The sequence below is a fragment of the Quercus suber genome, unplaced genomic scaffold (genome assembly GCF_002906115.3).
Source record: "Quercus suber isolate HL8 unplaced genomic scaffold, Cork oak 2.0 scaffold_92, whole genome shotgun sequence".
NCBI classification, from domain to species: Eukaryota; Viridiplantae; Streptophyta; class Magnoliopsida; order Fagales; family Fagaceae; genus Quercus; species Quercus suber.
Window position 1 is genome coordinate 782,185 of NW_027069557.1, and position 12,028 is coordinate 794,212.

Consider the following 12,028-nt stretch of genomic DNA (forward strand, 5'->3'; position numbering starts at 1 on the left):
TCTGTTATTCTGTATGTGCAGCATTAGACAGGTTCGTTCTTTAATGTTAACGGTTATGAAAAGTCTTTTTCGGACGCGATGTTGATTGTAGGAATTGTTTGAAAGGCAAAGTAATTATGTTTCTTTACGACTATAGCTACCAAGTGAAGTCACTTGTGACACGAGAAAATCATATTAAATTGCGAACATCAGCATCCAAACAAAAACAAATCCATTCATAAAAATCATTGTTTACAATTCTCTCAACTACAAATAAAAAAAAAAAAAAAAAACATCTAAGTCTAGGTTGGGACTTCATGAGGAGGATCCGAGGGCAGATTCTCTTCTGTCAAAAGTTTACCCTTGTCTTGCGGGGGCTCAGTGGAAGAGACCTGATCACCTGGCAGTGGAAGACCCTGGTTAGGCTCGGGGATAACCAAGGGATTTGGCTCGGTCAAGGGCAGCTCAGATGCCTCTGGGAGTTGTGCGGGGGGGACATCATCATCTGGATACTGCCGAATATCTTCGCCATAAAAGATATTCTTTGGCAGTCTAAGATTTGAGTCAGGGGGCACTCCTGCAGCATCCAGTGCTTTGCCCCAGGTCAGGTCGCAGTAATCCCGAGCAACTGAGGCAAATTGCTCGGTGAGACCTCTTTCTGTTGTCTCCACCCCCAACTGATAGGACGCCCTCTTCTCAGCTTCAGTGGCCTCCTTAGCCAGCTGGGCGTCCCTCTGAGCTTCCTCGGCAGCCTTTTTAGCCTTCAGCAGCTCGGCACGAAGCGCCTTGGTTGTTTTCCTTTCCGCTGCCAGATTTTTCTGGGCTTCGCTTAGCTGCCTGCGCTGAGACTCGGCCTGGGACTCAGCATTCTTGAGACCAGCATCAAGGCTATCCCTTTCTTGGGCTACTCCTTTTAGCTGCTCCGAAAGCTTAGAGATTTCTCCCTTCAGGCTATCCAAGGCTCTCTCTGCCTCGGACCTAGCCTGGGCCTCGGCCTGGGCTTCCACATGAGTCTTGCGGTTCCATTCTTCAGCCACAAAGACCTGCTGGGTGATCTGAACAAAGTAACAGTGTTAGTATACTAGCATAGAAAATCCACATTATAGTCAAGGGGTGAAAGGGGTATACTTACCATGGCCAAATCTCTCTTCAAGGACATGAAGAGTTCATATTGGCTAAAACGCCTATATGAATCCATGTCTCGGGGCAGAAGTAGAGGTTGCTGCAGCGCCTCGGCTATCAGTGCAGCACGACCCCCGTCGTAGTTTCTGACCGAGGTTTCCCAGGGGAAGGGAACGCCGTCGAGTTCTAGCCGAGGGGACCATATGCGTTGTCCTCGGCGCACCTCGGCCAGTGGAGGCTCCTCTCTACTCTCCACCGAGGATGCCCTCTTTTTGTGGGGCTCTTTGACCACCTTCTGTTGCTTATTTTTGGGTGGCAACCCCTTGTCCTTGTCCTCAGGCTCCATCGGCCTATTTTTCTTTAGATCCGGTATAGGTTTAAGAGCTGGATCAGGAACCTGTAGGGCTGGAGGAGAAGGAGGCAGATTAACCGTAGGGCGGGAAGTCCCCGTCCCTTTGGCTTCAACTTCATTACTCCTTCTCTTTAGGAGTAGCCTCAGGTCGGACATCTCTTCCTCCGAAGAGTCCTCGGGGACTGTGGTCAGCAAGAAGGGAGGTCGGACGCAGGACTGTCTGTCAAGTTCCTCTTCGGAGTCCGAAGGGATTATATGGATGCCTCCTTCGCTTTCCCCTTCAAATTTGAACTTGTCAATTTGTGCGTCTAAGGAGGCGGACGAAGAGCCGACCCTTTCTCTCACGGCCGGCTGTACAAGAGGAACTTGCTGAACTGGTCGGACGAGCAGCGGAACACCTTGGGGATTAGGGTGTGGAACCGGTGCAAGGTCGTAGGGCGCTAAAAAATTCTTCCGGGCAACGTCTATGCGCTGCAACCTATAATCGCCCTGGGTAATCGCGTTCCCCACTGGCTGGACGTCTGCCTTCTTGGGGGTGTAACCAAGTATGAGGGGAACAGACCTCAACTATCCGTCTTCGCTGACGTAAATCTCCGATCGCAGCAGATAGTTGAGGGCAGGTACGTTTGTAAGACTCAGCCGAGGAGCAGTATGTATCTTATCTGTAAAACGAACACCAGAATAGATCAGAAATCAAATGCAAGGATAGACAAAGGATTAACTGCTAAAAGTGAAAGCCCTAAGACTATGGTTAAAGACCCTGAGTCCGAGAAGGCACACCTGGCTCTCCTGGCTCGGTCGGGCAGTGTAGACCGTCATGCCATGCGCCCGAGACGATCAGATAATCGTCTTTCATCCCCTTATTGGATTTGGGAAGGCAGGAGAATAGCCTCACGACATCAGACCGGGATTTAATGTAATAACCCCCCCCCTTTTTGGCCACGACACTCGTACAGGTACACTAAGTCGTGCCAAGTTAGCCCTAGGCCTAATTGTTCATTTACGGCATCAAAGGCCCCTAAAATCTTAAAGGTGTTGGGCGCGCACTGATCGGGAGAGAGCCTATGATTACGAAGATAGTTTAGGGTCACGGGACCCATGGGAAGGGTCATTCCCCCTTCAATGAAGGCGATCATAGGAATTATGACCTCTCCTTCTTGTCGGGCTAACAGTAATCCCTCTGGGGGGCAATACCTCAGATTTACCCCCTGTGGGATATGGTGGGTTCTCTTGAACTCCTCAATCAACGCCGGACTATCGACGAGATATTGGAATTTACCCATTTCTAAAAGATCAAACGCAACAGTAAGGAAGGTGGTGTTAGTGAAAGGGAATGGCAGCCGAGAAGAAGAGAAAGGTGTAGGAGGCACCGAGACTTACACTAGCACGAGTAAAGTGAACTCCCTAACTCGAAATGTAGTTTGGGATGGGATCCTGAAAGCAGAGAACACAGAGATCAGAGTGGGCGTGAAGTGACTTTGAAGAAGGGAACTCTCCGGAGACTCTGAGAATGCTCTGAACGTTATGAAAGTGATTAAAGTAAGAAAAGTAACTGCTTGCTGAGGTTTATATATGGGACAAACGGAGCGGTATCATTCATCTCGCTCGAATTACGAGGGTAAACCCTACCCGTTTGATCAATCATCCACCGTTGGATGCAAGGGACACAGCCGCCTGAAGTAGTTGACACGCTGCTTTGGGAAGGAGAGATTTGCTGCGGTAATAATGAGACGCGCGTCCCCACAATCTCACGCGTGTAAATAGGGGCACTCATGACTTTTTACCTCTGTTGGATTCTTTTGTTTTAGTTTATTTTCACTCTTATCCACCCATTCCCGCGTACCAAATCAAAATCTTATTTTTTCTCCCCGTTTGCGTGGGAAAAAATAAAATTTTGAGGGGCTATTGTGGGGATAAGGGCATTAGGCCCAAGTTGATGGGCCGAACACCCAGGAGAGGACTGTTTCACATCCGAAGAGAAAGATGCGGAGAATGCAGGGCCCAAAGTGAAGTGGGATCCTCCTTGGAGAATCATCTCTGTCCGAAGAGGATATCTCCAGTCCGAGGAGGACATCACCTGTCCGAGGAAGATGTCTTACTTTGATGTGATATTGGAGACTAAAGGAGTAGAGGAAAAGTCTAATTGATTGTCCGAGACTTCACCTGATCAAGATAAGCTCAAAACATACCCAGGAACGATAAGGATGGGGAAATATCTGAGGGAAAGGCTGCTGCCACCGTATTCAATGCACTGCAACAGCTTTTCTGGCCGCATTTATGTGGAGAAGACCTCTGAACAGTGCTCCATAACCTACCGCCACTCACAGAGATGAAAAGAAGCTGCCTGACGGGACAGGTACTTGAGCAAATCCATGGATGGGGAGCACGTGGACGGTAGAGATGAGGATGAGAATGGCTATATAATAGAGAGAGAGGGTTTGTTACAAACCATGGAATGTATGGAAAACTGAGAAAGAAATAAAAGAAGAGTGATAATCCTTTGTTGTGAATCCCTTGTCAACTCTAGTTCTTCAACCCATACTCTACAAATTAATTGTCTTTGGGTTTACATAAAGAAAGTGTACCCTACAGAAACAATGACTACATATTTTTCCATATTATAAAAGATAACTAAACTAAAATTACGAAAAAAAAAAAAACTAAGCTCAATTTCATTTCTTAATTTATTAAGACCTTAGATTTTGTTTATATATTATCTTTAGAATAAGATTGAATACGATGGTATATAATTGAGTAATTGAAAGATGTATGAGTTTTATATAAATTCTTAAATTTAAATTGAGCATTTATTTGGTATATGTAGTATAGATTTTTATCTTTAAATTTAAATTAAGCATTTATTTGGTATCTGTAATATATATTTTTAGTTTTAATCATGTGTTATGTGATAATTTTTACTTTAATGAAACTTTTAACCTCTTAAACATTTAAATTTTTATTTCTAAAAAATAACTTCATTTACCACTCATAATACTAAGAAACTTGTGGAAGACACTAGATGCCTAACTTATATAACAACTATTTGACTAATAAATAACAAAACAATACATCAGTCAAGAATCATTTTAGAAAACTACCATTCCATTTACTTTCAAAAAAAAAAAAAAACTCAATTTTCTTTTCAATTGACATGTCATGTAATATTTCACTCTTTCCTATCCCAAAGATCAACAACTTACATATAAAAAATAAGAAAAAGTAACAATAAGTTGAAGATAAAATATTTTACTCAAGAATATTATGAATACACTAGGTGAAAAGTTCATTCTTAGAACTTGGTTGACAAAACCTAAATCTTCTTAGAAAATATTTTATTACTCATATCCATTTTAGAATTGACAATAAAGTTTCTTTAGCTAGATGCGTTAAATATAATTGCATTAGAATCACTAACTATTTCACAAAAAGAGTGAATTTGAATAAAGTTTTTATATAATTTGAATAATCTACTTGTAATCTTATTATTTTTTATTGGATATTACAATTTTACTCAAGAATATTGTTATTATTATTATTTATTTATTTTTTCTTCCGGGGGAACCAAAACATTTTTTTGGGGATAAACTCTTAAAAATTTTGCTTTTAATAAATAATAATTATAATTTATTAAAAATTATTCGGACTAGGGAGCACCACCCCTTAGTCCCACCATAGCTCTGTCCTTGCATAACATTGTACCATTATTAGAGGTGTCCACAGGTCGGTCTAGGCTGAGTTGTTCCCTACTTGCAATCGACTCAACCAAATTAGGTGAAAAACTTCTAGATTCACCCTCGACCAATTCAGGTCACACTGGTTAAAAATGCGTCGGGTGGAGGTCAGTCTTGGTCAAAGTCAAGGAGGAGGAGATTTAGCCAAAAGTTTATAGGATTTGGCCGAAATTCTGCCAAATTTGATGAGATCTCGTCGAATCTACACGATATCTCGACTGATTTGACTAAAGAATGCCTCAAATTGCAAATAATGACGGCTTTTGGTGGGTGGAGATCAATTGGGTTGGTTGAAATCGGGTTTTGATGCAACAACCTGCCAACTGGCCCACTAGAATCGGTTTCTAGAGGTCAAAAACCACCGCCGACCATCATAGTTATTAGATTGGGCGGTTTTTAGGTTGGCCTGGTCAGTTCCACGAGTAGGCTGGACAATGCTAACCATTATTATATACGTGTAATAAAATTATTATCATGAAGAGAAAGCAATTTTTAGGTATAATATTATAATTTGGAATATACAGAAGCTTTGCATTTTCTTACTCCGTAACAATTTTATTCTTATCAAGAATTTTGTAGTTCATTAGCATAACGTATACTCTTCGTTATTAAGAGAATTATGATTCAAATTTCTCATCCTTCGTTGTACTAGTAAATTATATTAAAAAAACAATTTTATTATTGCAATTAAAAATAAACGTGACTTATTAATAAGTTGGCAGCTCTCCTATGTACATCACCTCAGGTAAAGCTCCGTTTTCTTCAAATATGGCAAACATTGTGCAGGTATGTAAGTACATGGATCAGGGCTTGAAGGTGGAACTAGTGCTCGATCATATGGGATTGACACCTTGGTTGCCCCATGTTTTGACTTCATGATCACATTCAAAGGCCTCGCAGCTTCAAGAGGCTTGAATTTGATGCTAAAAATCAAGAATGCCAGAATCACCACCTTTACAATGTTGGAGAGAGCTCTCCCAAAAACCATGTTTTGCTTCATCAGGAGAGGATGTGTATTTCCAAATGTGTATTTTTCATGTTTTAGAAATGCACGGGAAATTAGGTTTTTATAGAAATAATAAAGCAACCCCACCCAAAGGTTGTTAAACACGTCACAATGGCTTTTTTTCTTCTTTTTTTCAATCTGACTCTGACGCTATGCATCACATAATTTTTTTTTTGATGAACACATCACATAATGAGAAAAGGGTGTTAAGGAATGTTAATCATATTAATTATAAAGTATGAAACCAGTGTGCTGAATTTTTGACCGAATGGTGTATGTAATGTAATTCTATGATATATGCGTACTATTACATCTTTTTTGTGGGTACTTACTAATTATACAATCCTCCAAGCTTTATCATAATGCATGAAAATTGGAAAGAAGAGATGAAGATGTGTCTTTATGACCATCAGGTTAACGAACAAAACGTTGTTCCATGCATGTCCCTGCCCCATATTTGTTAGCATAACAAGCCCTTTTTAAATTAATTCAGCAAGTCTAAAGCTATAACAAAATTCACAATAAATTTCAAACTTGTTAGGGTATGAGATTATAAGTGGTGTACAATAGAAATAAAATTGATTGTGGCCTCATATGAAAGTATCATTACACTAATCATGATCTCCTACCTTAACAAGTGTGAAATTTATTTTGTTTGTAGTTAATTTCTACTATTGTTGTAAACAATTATGTGCCCAACCTAGAAACCATAATATAAAGCCAAATACATTTGATTTTTAGTTGGCATCAAAATATAGTACTATTTAAGTTTACTGTGTCAAATTACGCTTGATGTCTCTAGTACTACTTATTGTAGGCACTGCTCTAGCAGCGCCAATAACTCTCTAGTTCTTTCTTCGAATCTATTCCAGTTAACCAATATATATATACACATACAAGTTTTTGTGACACATCACAATTTTGCACTTCATTATTTTAATATTTATTTTTTAATTAAATTAAAATTATATTATATATTTACACAGTCTATTAGAATCTTACTATATCCTATTTTTTAAAATATATAATATCATATATAAACATAATCATAAAAGTGGCTCCTTTCTTTTATGCATATAATAGCTTGGGCTTACCATAATGGTAAGAAGAGCATGTAGTAGCTTTAAAAGAAATTGTGCCATGCATTATTAAGTAAAAAACAAAAACGATTCTAGAAGTTGTATTTTCTGCTCTAAGCTCTTACCAGTTTTATTTATTTATTGTTTGAATGAGACTTGTTATGTAAACTGTAAAGAGAAGGGGGGCATTACTACGCTGATATAGTTAATTTGACATTGAATCAGTCGCACTTAACCCAGCCACCGTTTCTAAGTGCTTTCTCTTTTACGTGCAACTGCATGTTGTACGTGACTGCAATTTAAGAGATGAAAATGTGCCTTTCATATTCAGGGGAAAATGATTGACAGAAACTTAACAAAAACTTAGAGGTATGGTAGTTCAAAGTGCAATGATCGATGATGGTATCTTTCTTTCAATATTGCTGAGTCCAAAGTGTGACTTGTTTTGGACAATCGTCCATCAGACGATAGGTGATTAACAGTGAGCGGCCGTGGAGAAATAGACCAGGGTAGTTGGACGAGACGGCCCCCAAATGGAAAGGGACAATAGGAGTTTTGGTACCACATCAGTGTTCTTTGATTGACTAATTTCTGTTTTGTAGTTCTTTCAAAGCTTCTGTTTGGACAAAATATATCCCATTGGGATCTTTTGCATCTCTGGTTGACTAATTTTATTGATTTTTTTTTTGGGGGGAAAAAAATAATTTTTTTTTATATATTTTATTGATGAATGCAATTATGTGCTTAAATTTAGAAAACTTAATTTACTATACTTAAGTAACTGCAGCTAAATATTATCTAAAAATAAAAAGCTATCTTTATTGGTCCATTCAACCATGATTTTGAATATAAGACGATAAATTTAAGTAGAGTTTTTTAATATATAAATATTAATTACTTTATTCTCTCTCTCTAAATAAATAAATAAATATATGTATATAGAGAGAGAGAGAGAGAGGTTTTCTTAACATCTCTTTTACAATTGATATTAGCTAATCCACTTAAAATTATAATATGAAAAAAATAAAACAACTTTTAAATTGTAAAACAGTAGAATCTAATTTATTAAATATATTATTGTAATTTTACTTAATATTATAATCTACCATTTGAGAGCGTAATTTACAAAAATTAAAGTTTCAAGTTGTTAGGAAAATTAATCACATTGCTAATGATGATTAGGCATACACGACAATTTTGCTTACAAAATTGTTTAGGGTTTTAACTGATGAGTTGGATGTCTGTTGACTTTTATTTTGAGGGTTGCCTAGGAGGTGGGCCCTGCCACAAGGTAAGTGATAACACCGGGGAGTAGGTCCAATAAAATTGTTTGTCATTGCCTTTTAACCCAATGAAACTAGACAATAGACTCACCCAAGGATCTTAACAGGTCCTTTACAGATTCGATTAATTAGCCCTTATGGTATTCTTCAATTACTTAAAAATCTTTTTCTATGCAAAATTCATCATTGACTACATGATCAGGAGAAATTACGTAAGTGGAAATATGATAGAAAAGAAGGCCCATGCATTGGAAACATGCCAAACATACGCTACACTGCTAATGCTCCATGATCCTCTCTCGTTGGGTGTAACAACTAACAAACCATTCCCAAATGAAAAACTCTTCATGGAAGCTGTGAACCCTCTGATTTATCTAACAGCAACAGGAAACCAGGCTCCTCACGCTCATCAGAACACTCAATTAAAATCATATCTTGCAGAATGACATCCTTGGCAATTGTCATCTCATATTTTTCATATATGGGTCCGATTTTCTGCTTTGAACCCAAGTTTACTCTTCCTTTTTCTAGCAAACGTGTGTCTAGAATTCATTAAACACTTGAGCCTTGACTATTTCCCAGATGCATGTATAGTCTCCCGTCTCACACACGCACACACCAAAGTGTGTGTGAGACGGGAAACTACACATACTAAGTAATTACAGGGGGCATTAAATATCACCTCATAAACTACAACAGCTGAACCTTCAACACTTTTTGCTCACAAGAAGTGTCACATAATTATCCCAATCCGAACGTACACATGCATATCTAATGGAAATGATGATTCCGTTAAGAATGGGAAACATAACTTTGCTGGTTTAGTGGTGTGGAGAGCTCCTCCCAAGGAGACAAGGACTAATCAATTCATTAATGCCTATGTTGAATGTTTATGCACATTCCCTCATGAAATTCAATTCTTTAGGGAGATCTAAAAAATGATCCAAATCCCAAACCAAAAGAAACAACTTGGAAACGTTTTAATTGCAACTCCTGCAAATTAAGTAGATGTAATTGGATCTTGTATTGAAAGGCTGTTCCTAGTAAGATATTATTCCTCTCTCTATATATATATATGTGTGTGTGTGTTTTCTTTGTTAATTTTTATATATAGACTAGAGAGGAATAATATCTTACTAGGAACAGCCTTTCAATACAAGATCCAATTACATCTACTTAATTTGCAGGAGTTGCAATTAAAACGTTTCCAAGTTGTTTATATATATGAATTAAAAAAGAAAACATTTATCGCATAACCTCGTACCAACTACCAATAATGTTTGCATGTTCGAAGAAAAAGGGAGTGCATGCTTTCTTGCAAATGACAGGTAGATATTTTGTGTAGAAGGCAAAAGGTATCTCTGGATTTCAAATCTTCATAAAACTCACGAAACGAGAACGTAATCAGTTGTCAGTTATCACACAACCTCGTACCAATAGTATAGCAGTTTTTTGGAAAATCTAGCAAGTGCAACCAAGCTTTGACACTATATATATATATACGAAGAGATAACATTAAAAAACAAACATTTGGCAACAACTAGGCAACATCACCATAAAATAAGATCCTTTCCTTTCATGGTTAAAATTTTATTTTTTAAATCTAAAAATGTATTAAGTGCCACACTATCTAAAATTTTAAATAATATGGTGCTTGATACATATTTATATTATTTTATTTAATATAAACCATGAAATGAATCCATTTCAAATGGAGAGGATCTAAAGCTAAATTTCAGTTTCTTCAATTATGGCAACTTTTGTGTCCAGGTATGTAAGTACATGGATTTGGGGAAGAAGGTGGAACCTGTGCTCGTTTTTGAGGAATTGACACCTTGATTGCTGCAAGTTTTGACTTCATGACATCCAAAGGCCTTGCAGCTTCAAGAGGCTTTACGCTAAAAATAAAGAAGGCGAGAATCACAGCCTTTACAATGTTGGAAATTGAGAGAGTTTTCCCAAACAACATGTTTTGCTTCATCAAGAAAGGAAAGGATGTGTATTTGCAATATATGTCTTTTTTATGTCTCACAAATTGCATGAGAATGGGATTTTAATTTATAGAATAAATAAAGCAAACGACCACCCCCCCCCCCCCCCCCCCCCCCCCCCCTCCCCCCCAACGCCAAAGAAAAAAAATGGTTGTGAAAACACGACACAGTGATGATTAATTTAATTAATCTTGATCTGACTTTAATACTTCATAATGGGAGAAAGGGCTCCAGACATGTCAATGTGAAAACACGACACAGTGATGATTAATTTAATTAATCTTGATCTGACTTTAATACATCATAATGGGAGAAAGGGCTCCAGACATGTCAATCATTAATTATGATTTATGAACTATGAAACCAATGTGCTGAATTTTGTGGCAAAGAGCGTATATGATCAGCAATAGCGCAAATTGTGTTCTATGATAGCCCATCTTTTTAATTTGTTGACTTCTTTTATTATGAGAGGTAATTGGGTTTTCTAACCTTTATTCCGTTTGTTATGGACAACTCCATTTGAACTTTAATATAGTTTTGTACAAATTAATCATAATACTACAGTTTTACATAAAGGGAAATATATATATATATATATATATGTAGGTACTCAGAAGTTGGTGGCCCAAGCCCACTTAAAACAATAGTTCCTTATCCACTAAACCAAGACCAAACAATAGAATTTCTATAAAGAGTGGGAAAACAATTCATGTATAATTTTGAGCTAAGTTAAAGTCTTAGGCTGAAGAGCCAAAGTGACAGAGAGGATCAATTCATGTAATAATTGAGAATAATGCTCTCCTTGGGCAGGTTCGAAGTCTAGTTCTTATATATGATTAATACAAGTTCTATACCAAGCAACGCATTGTTTACTTTCTAGTTTATCTCTTTCTTCAATAATCATGTTCATCCCCTTAACTGGGAGGTTTCCCTCCCTTATATATCATTCCTCCTTACATTCTAACCCTCCATCTGTATGCCTCAGGGCTTTTCTCAAAGCACTTGTCTCGTCAAAGTTCTGTTGAAGGTGGTAGAAGGGATTGCTAGATGTGAAATTACTATTCAGATGTCATTTTTTTATTATTAATGCAGCTGATAAGGTTGTTGCAATGTATTCAATGTGGAGGGCGTAGGTGTACCTTTACAAGAAGCTCCCTCCCACCGACCTAGCCCCTTCCCATGTTCCTTTCTCTTCTAATTGGGTTCTCACAAAATGCTATCCCACATCTCCTTCCATTCTCGGGTCAATAAACTCCTTGGGCCGGATACACTTCCACGGGTGGGATCGTGTGTGATGCTTCATATTCTGTCTTCTTCAGTCCTCAGACACCCTACAATATATATATATATATATATATTAGGTATGACAATACCAAGTTTGTCATAATGCATGCCAATTGGAAAGAAGAGATGGAAACTTGGAAAGGAAAAGAGAGTACTCCTATAATGCTATTGACGGCTAAAAAGCCTTGTAATTCAACTAGT